This window comes from Callithrix jacchus, chromosome 9, assembly GCF_049354715.1.
Source record: "Callithrix jacchus isolate 240 chromosome 9, calJac240_pri, whole genome shotgun sequence".
Classification (NCBI taxonomy): Eukaryota; Metazoa; Chordata; class Mammalia; order Primates; family Cebidae; genus Callithrix; species Callithrix jacchus.
The window spans coordinates 13,456,108-13,469,873 of NC_133510.1; the positions used below are offsets into that span (position 1 = coordinate 13,456,108).

The window sequence follows — 13,766 nt, forward strand, 5'->3', positions numbered from 1 at the left end:
TAACATCTAAAGTATAAGCCTATATAAAGGCAGAACCTTCCTTTGTTAGGGGAGCTTGGCTGTTAGGCAACTATGCCACCTTGCTCCCGGCCAAATAAACCTTCCTTCCTCCTGTATTCAGTGTCTGAGAAATCCATTTCCCCCAGCCTCTCCTGCTACATTTTTGGTGCATTGGCTGGGAAGTGAGTCACAGATAGCAGACAGCAGGATAAAGTCTCTTAGATGGTTTGCCTAGCTCTGTGGAGCCTCCCTGCAGGGGGACTCTTGCTTGCTGGGGTGATGCATCCTGAGAGCACTCCTGGGCAGGTATTTGCCTGGTGGAAAAGCCTCACCAGAGCAGAGCAGGGAGGCCCTGCAGTGAGGATCCATCCAGTGGCTGAACACCTAGGAGGAACGAGCATTTGGGGAAGTCCAGACCACTTAATTTGGTAAGATTGAACCTGGGAAAGTAGTCCACCCCATTTTGGGTGGAAGCATGGCCTGATCACCCACTGGTGCCAGATCGGCACTTTTGAAGGTAGCTCTCTCTGTAACTAACCCTGGAAGCTTTTTGCTTATGGTTTTGAATTGGAAGGAGAGCGATTGGATGTGTGTCTGTGTGTGTAGATGTGTCCAACCGGACTCATCAGTCGTAAAAGGTATAGGGCCCATTAGGAAGGGCCTCATGCGTCCAGCAATTTGTAAGAATTAGAGACAGCCACATAAAGCTGAGTGAAGAAGCCTCTGGGCATTGTAAAAGGATTGAAGTGAATGTAAATCAGAGAGTGCTCTGTGCTGCGTCTTGCTAGGTGGGAACTGTGGTGAGTGAACTAACCCTCTCCTAACTGTGGGAATTATTTCTTTGAAGTGTTAATATGGGTTACTCCTATAGCAAGTCCACCCCTTTAGAAACCATGCTGAAAAATTTCAAGAAGAGATTTAGTGGGAATTATAAAGTATCTATGACACCAGAGAAATTAAGGGTTTTATATAGAGAAGATTGGCCAACATTTGAGGTCAATTGGCCCCCAGAGGGGACCCTAGACCAGTCCCTTGTCTCCAAAGTAAGGCATGAGGTTATATACAGTGAACTAGAACACCTCGATCAATTTCCATACAGACTCATGGTTGCAGTTAGTTTTAAACCTTCCAAAGTGGCTAAGAGAGCAGGCAGCGACAGTTTTAGTAGCCAAGGGACAGACCGCTAGAAACCACCAACCCCCTCGCCTCTGAGAGACGCAGACTCCCAAGTCCCAGCAGATTCAGTGGCAGAAACAACTCCCAAGGTTTTGGTCAACCCAGCGGCAGAAGAGTTTTTGTCCATAATGCCTCCTCCTCAAGGACTCCCTGCCCCAGGGCCGGAAGCCTTGGCATCCCCACCAGAGCTGCACACCTCTAAATCCCCCAGACTAGACAAAAGAGAGTATGGAAAAACTCCGCCCATTGCTGCCCGCTTTCCGGAGGGAACTCCCCCTCTGGCAGCCCATCTTGGATACAAGGCCGGGGTGCAGATGCCTTTGAGAGAGCAGAGGTACACGGGAGTGGACGAGGATGGCCACGTGGTAGAAAGGCATGTTTTCACGTACCTAATGTTCACCCCAGCTGATCTTATCAATTGGAAAAATAACAACCCATCTTATACCGAGAAACCCCAAGCTCTCATTGATCTTCTGCAAACTATTATTCAGACTCATAACCCCATTTGGGCTGATTGCCATCAGCTGCTTATACATCTTTTTAACATGGATGAAAGGCAGAGAATACTCCAAGCCACTTCTAATTGGCTGGAGGAGCGTGTTCCCACAGATTACCAGAACCTCCAAGAGTATGTCAGGGTCCAATTACCAGGAAGTGACCCCCAGTGGGCATGCAAACACCCAGGAGGGCATGCAAAGTCTAATCTGGTACAGAGAAGCCTTGCTGGAAGGATTTGAAAAAGGGGCCCAGAGAGTTACGAGCATTAATAAAGTCTCTGAGGTTCTTCAAGGAAAAGAGGAAAGCCCTACCCAATTCTATGAAAGACTGTGTGAAGCCTACCACATGTACACTCCTTTGAGCCTGAAAGTCCCGAAAACCAGCATATAATAAATATGGCATGTTAGTCCGTGTGCAGAAGACATTACACGAAAATTGCAGAAACAGGCAGGATTTGCATGCATGAATATCTCACAGTTATTAGGAATAGCTAACCAGGTGTTTGCAAACCGAGAAACAGTGAGCCAGAGGGAAAGTCGTAAAGGGAGCGCCAGGCTCAGCAGAATGCCAACATGATAGCTGCTGCTGCTAAAAGAGCGCCCCCAAGAGGCCGGGAAGAGAGGGGTTCCTGGAAGGCCTCCCAGTCTGCACACCCACGCCTGCAATGCCACCAGTGCGCTTTTTGTTGGGAAATAGGACATTGGAAGGAAAAATGCCCACAGTTGATGGGGAAACAGGGAGACTCTGAGCACAAGGCTTCAGACAAAAGTGGAAGGACCACTGGACTGAAGGGGACTAGGCTCCATTGCCCCCAAGGAGCCCATGGTCAGGATGACAGTAGGGGGCTAGGCCATTGACTTCCTCATTGACACAGACGCTGAATATTCCGTGGTAACCACCCCTGTGGGGCTCCCCCCCCCACCATTGAAGAAGACAACCGGCCTTGTTGGAGCTACTGGGGTGTCAGAAAAACAATCTTTCTGTTTGCCTTGGACTTGTGAGCTGGGAGGGCACGAGGTGATTCACCAGTTCTTATACATGCCTGATAGCCCCTGGCCCCTGCTAGGAAGGGATCTGCTCAGCAAGCTACGGGTGACCCTAACCTTCACAAAGAATGGCAATTACAGTTGGCACTGCCTAAAACTGGGGTCATAATGGCCCTCAGGGTGCCTTGTGAGGAAGAGTGGAGACTCTTCTTAACCGAACCAGACTAGGAAATAGAGCCTGAGTTAGCAAAACGATGGCCTAAGGTCTGGACAGAGGACAATCCACATGGACTGGCAATTAATCAGGCCCCTGAGCTCATTGAAGTCAAGCTTGAGGCTCAGCCAGTTAGACAAAAGCAATATCTAGTCCCTCGAGGGGCGCTAGAAGGCATTCAGGCCCATCTAAAATGCTCAGAAGACTATGGAATTATAGCTCCTTGCCAGTCTCCATGGAACACCCCCCTCTTGCCTGTTCTCAAACCAGGGACCAAAGACTACAGGCCAGTACAAGACTTGTGCCTGGTCAATCCGGCCACAGTGACTTTGCACCCAACTGTGCCTGATCCACACAAACTGCTGGGATTATTGCCAGCAGAGGATGGTTGGTTCACCTGCTTGGACTTAAAGGATGCTTTCTTTAGCATCGGGCTGGCTTTTGAAAGTCAAAAACTATTTTGCATATCAATGGGAGAAACCCAGAAGCAGGTGTAACCACTCAATACACCTGGACCCAGCTTCCCAAGGGCTCAAAGACTCTCTCATCATCCTTGGGGAGGCATCAGTTTTTGACCGCCCCCCAGAAGCTTCTTGCTTGCATGCCGCCCCTGTATGCTGCTAACCTTCTATTGGGACACCCCACGGCAGTTGGGTGTGCAAACAAATGCCTTACTTCGGCACCTGGAGGACTGTGGGTTTAAAGTGTCTAAAAGGAAAGCCCAGGTTTGCCAAAAAAGCAAATGCAGTATCTGAGGCTCACCATCCGGAAGGGGGAACACAGCCTAGGAGCAGAGAGGAAGCAAGCTGCTTGCAAAGTAACAGAACCTGAGACTAAAAGCAGGCGAGAGAGCTCCTGGGAGTGATGGGTTTCGTAAACTGTGGATTTCCAAACTTCGCAGTACTAGCCAAACCCCTCTATGATGTGACAAAGGGGCCCTTTGAATGGGGATCCCAGCAGCGTCAGGCCTATCAGGAGCTGCAAACGAAACTAATGTCAGCTCCAGCTTTGGGGCTGCCTGATTTAACAAAGCCCCTCATGTTATATGTGGCAGAAAGAGAAAAAGTAGCAGTTGGGGTCCTAGTCCAAACAGTAGGACCTTGGCCCAGGCCTGCAGCTTACCTCTCCAAGCAGCTGGATGGAGTTTCCAAAGGATGGCTCCCATGCTTAAGGGCCCTGGAAGCAACTGTTCTAATGAGTACCAGAGGGCACCACTGGTTATCAGATGTTAGGCTGACCAGATACCAGGGCCTGCCATGTGAAAATCCCCGCATCGCCATGGAAGTCTGCAATACCTTAAACCCCACCGCTTTGCTCCCAATGTCAGAGGGTCCGGTTGAACACAACTGTGTTGAAGTCCTGGACACAGTCTATTCCAGCAGGCCTGATCTTCCGGATCAGCCATGGACAGTAGTAGACTGGGAGTGGTATGTGGATGGGAGCAGCTTTGTCAGTGCACAAGGGGAAAGATGTGCAGGCTACGCCATGGTAACTCTGGACCCTGTAATTGAGGCCAAATCCCTGCCTCAGGGCACCTCAGCTCAGAAGGCTGAATTCATTGCTTTAACTCAAGCCTTAGAGCTGAGTAAGGATAAGGTTGTAAACATTTACACTGACTCTTAATATGCCTTCCTGACTCTCCAAGTAAATGGAGCACTGTACAAAGAGAGAGGCCTGTTAACTTCAGGGGGATAAGAAATAAAGTATCAGCGTGAAATTTTGCTGCTGCTAGAAACAGTCTGGGAGCCCCGGAGGGTGGCGTCTTGCATTGCCGAGGACATCAGAGGGCCCACACCTCCATGGCCCTGGGAAATTCCCGAGCTGATTCAGCAGCTTGTAAAGCAGCATCTGCCCCCTACCGAATAGCAGTTACAGCCCGGCTGATTCCCCAGATCCCTGATCTAATAATACCTACTTATTCTAAGGAGGAAAGAGACTTTCTCCAGACAGAAGGGGATAACTGATTAAAGAAGGATGTATCCAACCGCCAGATGGAAGAATAGCAGTACCGCAGCTGCTGGGGGCAGCAGTTGTACAAGCCATACATGAGACCACTCATTTAGGTCAAGAGTCACTTGAAAAGATGTTGGACCAGTACTTCTACATCTCACGCTTAGCAGCCTTAACCAAAACTGTGGCACAGCGATGCATTACATGTCAGCAACACAATACGAGGCAGGGTCCAACTATTCCCCCTGGAATTCAAGCTTATGGAGCATGTCCATTTGAAGATCTCCAGGTAGACTTTATTGAAATGTCCAAGTGTGGGGGATATAAGTATTTGTTGGTCCTGGTGTACACATACTCTGGGTGGAACTGAAAGAGCCCATGAAGTAACCCGTGTGCTGCTTTGAGATCTGATCCCTAGGTTTGGACTGCCACTGCACATCGCATTAGACAATGGACCAGCATTTGTGGCAGATTTAGTCCAGAAAGCAGCAACAGCCTTGGGTATCACCTGGAAACTGCATGCTGCCTACCCACCTCAGAGTTCCGGAAAAGTGGAAAAAATGAACCGGACTGTCAAAAACAGCTTAGGGAAGGTGTGTCAGGAAACAAGATTAGAGTGGGTGCAGGCACTTCCCTTGGGGTTATTCAAAATTAGAGGCACCCCCTCTAGGAAAAACAGGATATTCCCCTATGAAGTCTTATACCATAGGCCCCCTCCCCTACTCTGGGCACACCTAGGAACTCCTCAGGAGTGGGGAGAGATTGAGTTAGGATGCTAGTTACCAGCTCTAAGGAGAATCACTTAGGATACTTCAACCTAAGTAAATAACAAATGTCCTGTAAGCCTTTTTCTCCCCAGTTCACCCTTTCTCACTAGGTAATCACGTGTGGATAAAGGACAGCCCCTCTAAAGCCACAATGGAAAGGACCTCTGACCTTATCCTGACCAATCCCACAGCCGTGAAGATAGAGGAAATCCCAGCCTGAATCCACCACAGCCATGTAAAAACCAGCAACGGCTGAGACTTAGATCAAGGCAAGGACTGCAGAATCACCTTAAAAAGGACAACAAGCCTTGCTCCAGCCACATCCCGGAAGCTGGCTGGTCCACGCATGACCAAAGCCTGAGGAAATTCATCGTGGGACTTGTTCTTCTTCATATTTGGACTTGTACAGTAAGAACATTAACTAATTTTGAAGAATGCCCTCAGTATGTACACCAGGTAGGACATAAAACTTACTGCCATTCTTTTGTCCTGCAGTTCTTATAAATGTACAGGGACACAGAAGGGAACCTGTTTATATAATGGTACTCAATATAAGGTACATAATCCGTGAGACGGACAGGTAGCTGTGTCATAGGCCTCATTAAGTCCTCTTTCTTCCTATTATCTGTTAAGACAGGTAGGCCGTTAAGGTATTCAGTCTACTCCGCTAGGGAGAAAAGAAACCTAAAAATACAAGATTGGACCAATGATAAGTGGCCACCAGAGAAAATTATTGAGTACTATGGGCCGGCCACATGGGCTGAGGATGGCTCATGGGGATACTGGACCCCTATTTACATGCTCAACTGGATCATCCGGTCGCAGGCTGTTTTGGAAATACTCACTAATGAAACGGGCAAAGCTCTGTCCCTCTTGGTCCGACAAGAAACTCAAATGAGAAATGCGATTTATCAGAACCAGCTGGCCCTAGATTATTTACTAGCAGCCAAAGGGGGAGTTTGTGGAAAATTCAATCTAACCAACTGCTGTCTGCACATAGATGACCAGGGGCAAGCAGTAGAGGATATTGTGTGAGACATGACCAAACACGTGCCCGTACAGGTGTGGCACAGATTTAACCCTGAGTCCTTATTTGGATGTTGGTTCTTATCCTATGGAGGATTCAAAATCCTCATCATAAGTGTTATAACAATAATAGGTGTTTGTTTGCTGCTCCCTTGTCTACTCCCCCTGTTCCTTCAGATGATTAGGGGATTCATCACTACTGTAGTTAGCCAAAAAATGACATCACAAGTATATTATATGAAACATTGTCAGTCAGTTTCTTTAGAAAATCTGGAAAGTCAGAAGGAAAGTGAGAATAAAAGTAAGACCTCTCACTAATATTATAAAGTGGTGAGGGTCTCAAAGTGGGGGTGAAGAGGGAGACCCAGGCATCTCAGATCAAATTCCAATTTTCATATGTAATTCCTGAGACTGTAAACCAAGACACTTTTCATATGTAAAGCTATAAACCTAAGATTCTTCCACACGTAACATCTAAAGTAAAAGCCTATATAAAGGCAGAACCTTCCTTTGTTAGGAGAGCTTGGCTGTTAGGCAACTATGCCACCTTGCTCCCAGCCAAATAAACCCTCCTTCCTCCTGTATTCGGTGTCTGAGGGATCCGTTTCCCGTGGCCACTCCTGCTACAGTTTCATTATTCCATCTTCGCCGACCTGCACAGCTTAGTTAGACCTAGATTTAACCATAAGGTAAGATGCTGGGGTATAGAACACTAAGAATTTTCCCTCAAGGACCCTGGCTTATTTATGTCCTTCATTAAAAGTATAAGCCTAACTTTGTCACTAGTCCTAAGGGGAAATCTTTAACCACAAGTTTTTAATCATTGAAGACAAGGTTGAACAACCCTCTATTTTGTGGGGATTGAGAAAGGGTGAGTAGAGGCTTGAGACATTCCTTTGTGCAGTAGGACTTGGAAGAGAAATTCACTGGACTTTAACCACTCTGACCAAATCCCCACACCCAGTTGATGGTTTTCCATAATAAAAAGATTGGGATTTCCTTTTGAGAAAAGAAAAAGAAAGACTGTTTTCTGGGAGTTAAATCCAGTTGTCTTTCCTCTCAATTTAGGACTCTCTCTTTCCAAATCACATTGTCCCTTAAGTCAATAGCCACCCAAGTTTCAGAGTCAAGAAAAGAGCATATAATCTTTGCATTTGCACACATAAATGTCAGAAGCATATTTTCTAGGAGAGGATTAAAAAAAAAAAGTCCTTTTGTTGTAAGTCCTATGGACCCCACCAACCTGCAGTCTGAGACCCAGAAACAGAAAAAAAAAAAAAAAGAGAAGAAAACATTTCGAACCTTAGATGAAGTTGCTGCCAGAGGTCCAGTCAGGGGAGAAGAATTATCTAAGGGGAAGGGGAAGGTGCTGGCTATTTAAAGGGTGGTTCCAGAACGCCTCTGTGGCCCTTGTAATTCTAAACTTGGCCCAACCCACATTCTATCCTTGTGCCTCCCCCTTCCCTTTTCTGCCCTCCCCTCAGCCACTGGACAACACACACAGGAGTGATTTCGCAGTCTGGGGAATGTGCACACCACGGCAGGTCCGGCCAGCTGCTGGTGAGCTTATGAAGCATGCTCTCTTCCCCCGAATTCATGTGCTCTTCCCACTTGGTGACCTCAGGGTCTCTCGAGAGGGCACCTGCCTCCCACCCCTGTCTCCAACACAAGTGCTCCTCTCAGTCCATCAAGAATAGGTGTTTGTTTGGTCAGGTCCTGTGTAGATTAATTTAAAAATACATTTATCTTACTGTTTTGCAGCTTGCAGTGTGGAATGGACAATGATTTGGTAAAAAGAGACATAGATTACAGAACTCTGAGATGTCAGAAAAACTTCCCAAACACACACATTTATGCACATATGGAAAAAGTCTGAAAAACATCTTCACTAAACAGTTAATAGTAGTTACATTTGCAGAGTGGAACTGAGATCAGGAGATGGCAGTAAGGGAGATATTTTTCTCCACTCTATCAATATCGTTTGGATTTTAAAATAACATGCTAGCATTTAAAAATATTTGTAACTCAATAGAGAAAAGTTAAGTGCCCACGTTTAAAATAAAGCAAAGCCTGAATCTGTCACAGGTGAAGGAGCTGGCAGTGAGCGCCAGGCAGAGGTCATCCAGGGAGCTTCGTTTTTCTGCAGAAACAGCCCACGAAGCAGCTGTGAGGGCAGCTCATTCAGGCCAGAATCTAGAACAGGGCACAGTCCCAGCTCAGCCACAAGCACAGTGCGTGTAGTGGAAACCTGCTCGTGCTTGACACTGGAGAGTGTGGGGTTTGATTCCTGCATATGTCACTTTCTAGCTTGAGATTTCAGGAGATGATGAGTAACCGTAAATCCTAGCTCTTATTTACCCTTAAGGGATTATTCACAGTGAGCAGGGACGTCTTCTTGAAGGAGATAGGACTGAAAAGACCCCTGAGTAAAACTTGGCTCTGGCCAGACTGTGAGAATGAGTTGGGTAGGGGATGTGGCAATGAGTGAGTGAGGTGACAGAGACATCTTGAGATGACAGAGAGGTGAGGAAAGGAAGATGCATCAGAGAGTGTAAGGTAGTTTCCCTTTCCTTGATCCCTCATCTAACTGTATGGCATGGGGTAGGGGCAGGGAAACACTGCATGGTAATACATGGAGAGCTTCCCAGAAGCTTCTTGGAAATGATTACTTTTATGTTTCAGCTGCCCCTGTTCCTCTCCCCTTTCAACCTTTCATCTGTTAGATGGAGCTGTATAAAGCAATAAACCAAAAGCACCCCAAGACAGGCTACAAACTCATGTAAAAAAAGACCATCTTCAAAGCAATGCTACTGACTTGCATTTTTACTTATCACTGAGTGGTACTTACTAATGGCCTACAAAGCGTTATAAACTTTGGCATTTGTAATCTAAAATTACCAGATAAATGGTGTTTTCTCAGATACCATTCAGCCTTCGGCAACGTTGGACAGCCCTTCTATGTCTTCACATATGCAAACAGTTGCAATTTCCAGTTTTCAGGAAAGTCTGTCAGTGATAGGGAGTTCATCAGGCTTATCCTGAGTTGGCTGTGAGTTGCTGCTCTTGTATTAAGGAACGTTGGCTTTACTTACCAATCCTTTTGTTTTTACATAACTGCTGCCATGTTACCATTTTGATTGCTATTTTATTCCCCTCCAAATATTTGTTATCCCCAATTTCTTTTTCCCCTATAAAGTGGGAATGGCTATGGTAGGTTTTTTGTCCTGCTTATGTTGACAAAAGTTAAAGAAAAAAAAAAAAGGCCTCAGAACCACTGGTAGATAAATGTTGGTGACAGTCCCTCACAACTTCCGGTGTGGGGTCCAGCACAAATCAGGCATGACTAGCCTTGCATCTACCTCATGTTGCCATTGTCTTTTGGTCTGCTGGGTGCAAAGTCAAGAACCCTGAAAACAGGTAACACCACAATCAGTATTTAAGAGTTCTTACTCAAGAGGTTGCATACATTTTAAGACTCACTAGAGACTGTTAGTGAGGATGGCTGAAGGCTATGCTTCCGGGACTGTATAAAACAAAGTGAATCGTGCAAAAAGCAGGCCTAGGAGGTCCTGATCTGTACCAAGTTGATCCCAGGTATATTTAAATGATAGTACACCATGATACACTCTCCCAAAACATTTTTCACTCTACTGGGAGTGGAATAAGAACAAATAAAATTTATTTGTTCTTATCTGACATTTCACGGAAACAAATTTTAAAAGGAGCATTATTTGTTTCAAGAAAGAATATTTCTGAGCACCATCAAGGTGGCAAAGGAGGTGGTGGGTTCTCTCCTCTGGAGACCTTTCTTTTTTTTTTTTTTTTTTTTTTGAGACAGAGTTTCACTGGTGTTACCCAGGCTGCAGTGCAATGGCACGATCTCGGCTCACCACAACCTCCGCCTCTTAGGTTCAGGCAATTCTCCTGCCTCAGCCTCCTGAGCAGCTGGGATTACAGGCAGGCGCCACCGTGCCCAGCTAATTTTCGTATTTTTAGTAGAGACGGGGTTTCATCATGTTGACCAGGATGGTCTCAATCTCTTGACCTTGTGATCCACCCGCCTCGGCCTCCCAAAGTGCTGGGATTACAGGCGTGAGCCACCGCGCCCGGCCGAGACCTTTCAATTAAGAGATGTAGTTCTGTTGAGCCACAGGAGTTGGAAACCTGTTGACTTTTTGGATCCCTTTTCAAAGAGCACACTGAAAGAAAAGAGCAAGTAGAATAAACAACAAATTATGCTTTGCTATAACTGAAATAATTTGAACAACAAAATGAATAATGATTGTATTGGATTATAGCCCAAAGAACAAAGTTCACTAAGTTCATGCTGATACAAATAACCAATAAGTTAGTAAGTGGGGAAGAGAGGACCGCTATTCCTTACAGTAGAATTTCAATTAATAAATGTAGAAGGATGCTGAGCATGGTGGCATGCACCTGTAACCTCAGCTACTCAGAGAGGCTGAGGTGGGAGGATTATTTCAGCTCAGGAATTTGAGGCAAGCCTGAGCAAGACCCCATCTTAAAGAGAAAGAAGTGTTAATAAATGTAGAAGGAAAGAGAGAAACAGAAAATCACCAATCTAATAATTTTTGCAGACAAGACCCACCAACGAATGCTAAAATGAGCGGGTGCGAGCTAAAGGAGGAATAGAATTTTTACAGTCTCAAAACATCTCCCCAAGATATTTATTAACTACAAACGGGAAAAATAGTAATGTTGAAGTAGAGAAGCCAGGCAGAAACCACCTTAACCAAATGGCCAAGGTCAACCTCACCAGTAATAAGACAGTAGTAAGACAGCAGTATCTATATCATGAACCATGGATATAATGTACCAAGAGAGACACAACATTTCTGTGGTATTCTTGCCAAAAATGTGGTTCAATCACGAAACATAAGACAAACCCAAAGTGAAGGGCATTTGACAAAATAACTGATCACTACTCTTCAAAAGTGCCGAAGTGTCACAAAAGACAAGATAGACAAGAAAGACTGATGAACTGTTTTAGGCTGCAGAAGACTAACGAAAAATAACAACTAAAGGCAATAACAACTAAATAATAACAACTAGAATGGGATCCTAGATAGGATCCTGGAATGAAAAAGGACATTAATGTATTAACTGGTGGAAGTCACGTAAGGCCTTGAGTTTAATGGTACTCTCTCAATGTTACTTTCCTCGTTCTAACAATTGTACTCTGGTTGTGAAAGACGCTAACATTAGGGGAAGCTGAGTGAAAGATAGATGGACACTCCCTGTGCTATTTTCACAATTTTTTTGTAAGTCTAAAATTAGCTTAAAATCATGTTTTTTTGTTTTCTGGTTTTTTCTTTTTAAGACTTTTGTTTACACTCTATTACAGCCCAAGTACTTGACCCTGCTGTGAAAAGCTCTGGGCTGTTACATGCAGAAACCAGAGGCATCACTGAAAACTTAGAAGACTTTTCTGTTTGATCCCAGGTGGGATAATTCACCTAAATTCTATAAGCTCCGATTTGTTTTCTTTCTCCCTTCCTTTCTTTCTTCCTTCCTTCCCTTTCTTTCCTTCCTTCCCTCCCTCCTTCCCCTCTTTTCCCTCCCTTCCCCTTCCCTTCTTTCTCTTTCTTCCAGATGAGCATCTCACTCTATTGCCCAAGCTGGAGTGCAGTGGTGCAATCATAGTTCACTGAAGCCTCAACCACCCAGGCTCAAAGGATCTGCAAAACTCAGTCTCCCCAGTAGCTGGGACTACAGGTGTGGGACTAGCAAGTGATTTAACTATCTCTTTAATTACCACCATGCCTAGCTAATTATTTTTTAACGTTTTATAGAGATGGGGTCTTGCTATGTTGCCCAGGCTGGCCTTAAACTCCTAGCCTCAAGCAATCCTTCTGCCTCAGCCTCCCAAAGCACTGGCATTATAGGCATGAGCCACCATGCCAGACGCAAGATCTGAAAGAAACAAGACCTATGACAAAGAATATTAATAACATCAATCATTACCATTACTAACGGTTGTTGTGCATTTCAAATGTGCCAGGCATGGTGCTAAGTGCTATACAGGCACCATCTCACTTTATCCTCAGAACCTGTGACTGAAGAATTACGGACATAACCATTTTAAAGATAGGAAAACAAAGGCTTAGAGATAATTAAATCACTTGCTAGGCCACATAACTAGTAAATGGTAGACCCAGGATTTGAACTCAGATTTGTAGAATTCCAAAGTCCATTATTTATTTATAGCTACCATGCTATACTTTAATTGTGGGGGGCAGGGGAGAAAAACACTAAAAAGCACAACTCTAGTACTGTTTATATTGGCTATTGCTGGTCCGTGGGATTAAACATAACTTTCTTGGCAGTCGGCTTGAGTACTCCCTATAACGAGGAGGTGTTCTCGGCTGTCCCACCCTCCCCTAGCTGTCCGCGCGCACACTGTGACGAAGAATGAGAAGTCCCTCAACCAGTGCCTGGCCGAGTGGAAGCTCTTCATCTACAACCCGACCACCGGAGACTTCCTGGGGCGCACCACCAAGAGCTGGGGTTTGATCTTGCTCTTCTACCTAGTTTTTTAAGGGTTCCTGGCCGTACTCTTCTCATTCATGATGTGGGTTATGCTTCAGACTCTCAACGATGAGGTTCCAAAATATTGTGACCAGATTCCTAGCCCAGGACTTATGGTTTTTCCAAAACCAGTGACTGCATTGCAATATACATTCAGTGTGTCTGACCCAACTTCCCATGCAGGATACTTTGCAGACCTTAGGAAGTTTCTAAAACCAGGTACTTTCGAAGAACAGAAGAACCTCACGACCTGTCCTGATGGAGCACTTTTTGAACAGAAGGGTCCAGTTTACGTTGCATGTCATTTTCCTCTTTTGTTACTTCAAGCATGCAGTGGTATGAGTGATCCTGATTTTGGCTACTCTAAAGGAAAACCTTGTATTCTTGTGAATATTAACAGAATAATTGGATTAAAGCCTGAAGGAGTGCCAAGGATAGATTGTGTTTTCAAGAATGAAGATCAAACAAATATAACAACATCCTCATAATCGAATTATAGACTTAAAATATTTCCCATATTATGGAAAAAAATGGCATGTGTGCTGAATTGTGTACAGAGTCTAGAAGAAAAAAGCCCAAGTCTTATGCACATTTAAATCA

The 13,766-nt window shown here is 45.1% G+C and overlaps 1 protein-coding gene and 1 pseudogene across 4 annotated transcripts in view; one reads left to right on the forward strand and one right to left on the reverse strand.

Annotated features, from left to right (window-relative positions):
* The window catches only part of SLC6A13 (solute carrier family 6 member 13), a 49,015-nt gene extending 41,047 nt beyond the window's left edge, over positions 1-7,968 (reverse strand). For all 4 annotated transcript variants that reach the window (XM_078338335.1, XM_035255362.3, XM_035255359.3 and 1 more), the window contains exon 1: positions 7,920-7,968. The gene's annotated coding sequence lies outside the window, so the exon portion shown is untranslated. The remainder of the gene's footprint in view (positions 1-7,919) is intronic.
* Positions 1,305-13,712, forward strand: LOC144577739 (sodium/potassium-transporting ATPase subunit beta-3-like; annotated as a pseudogene).
* The last annotated feature ends 54 nt before the right edge of the window (positions 13,713-13,766 follow it).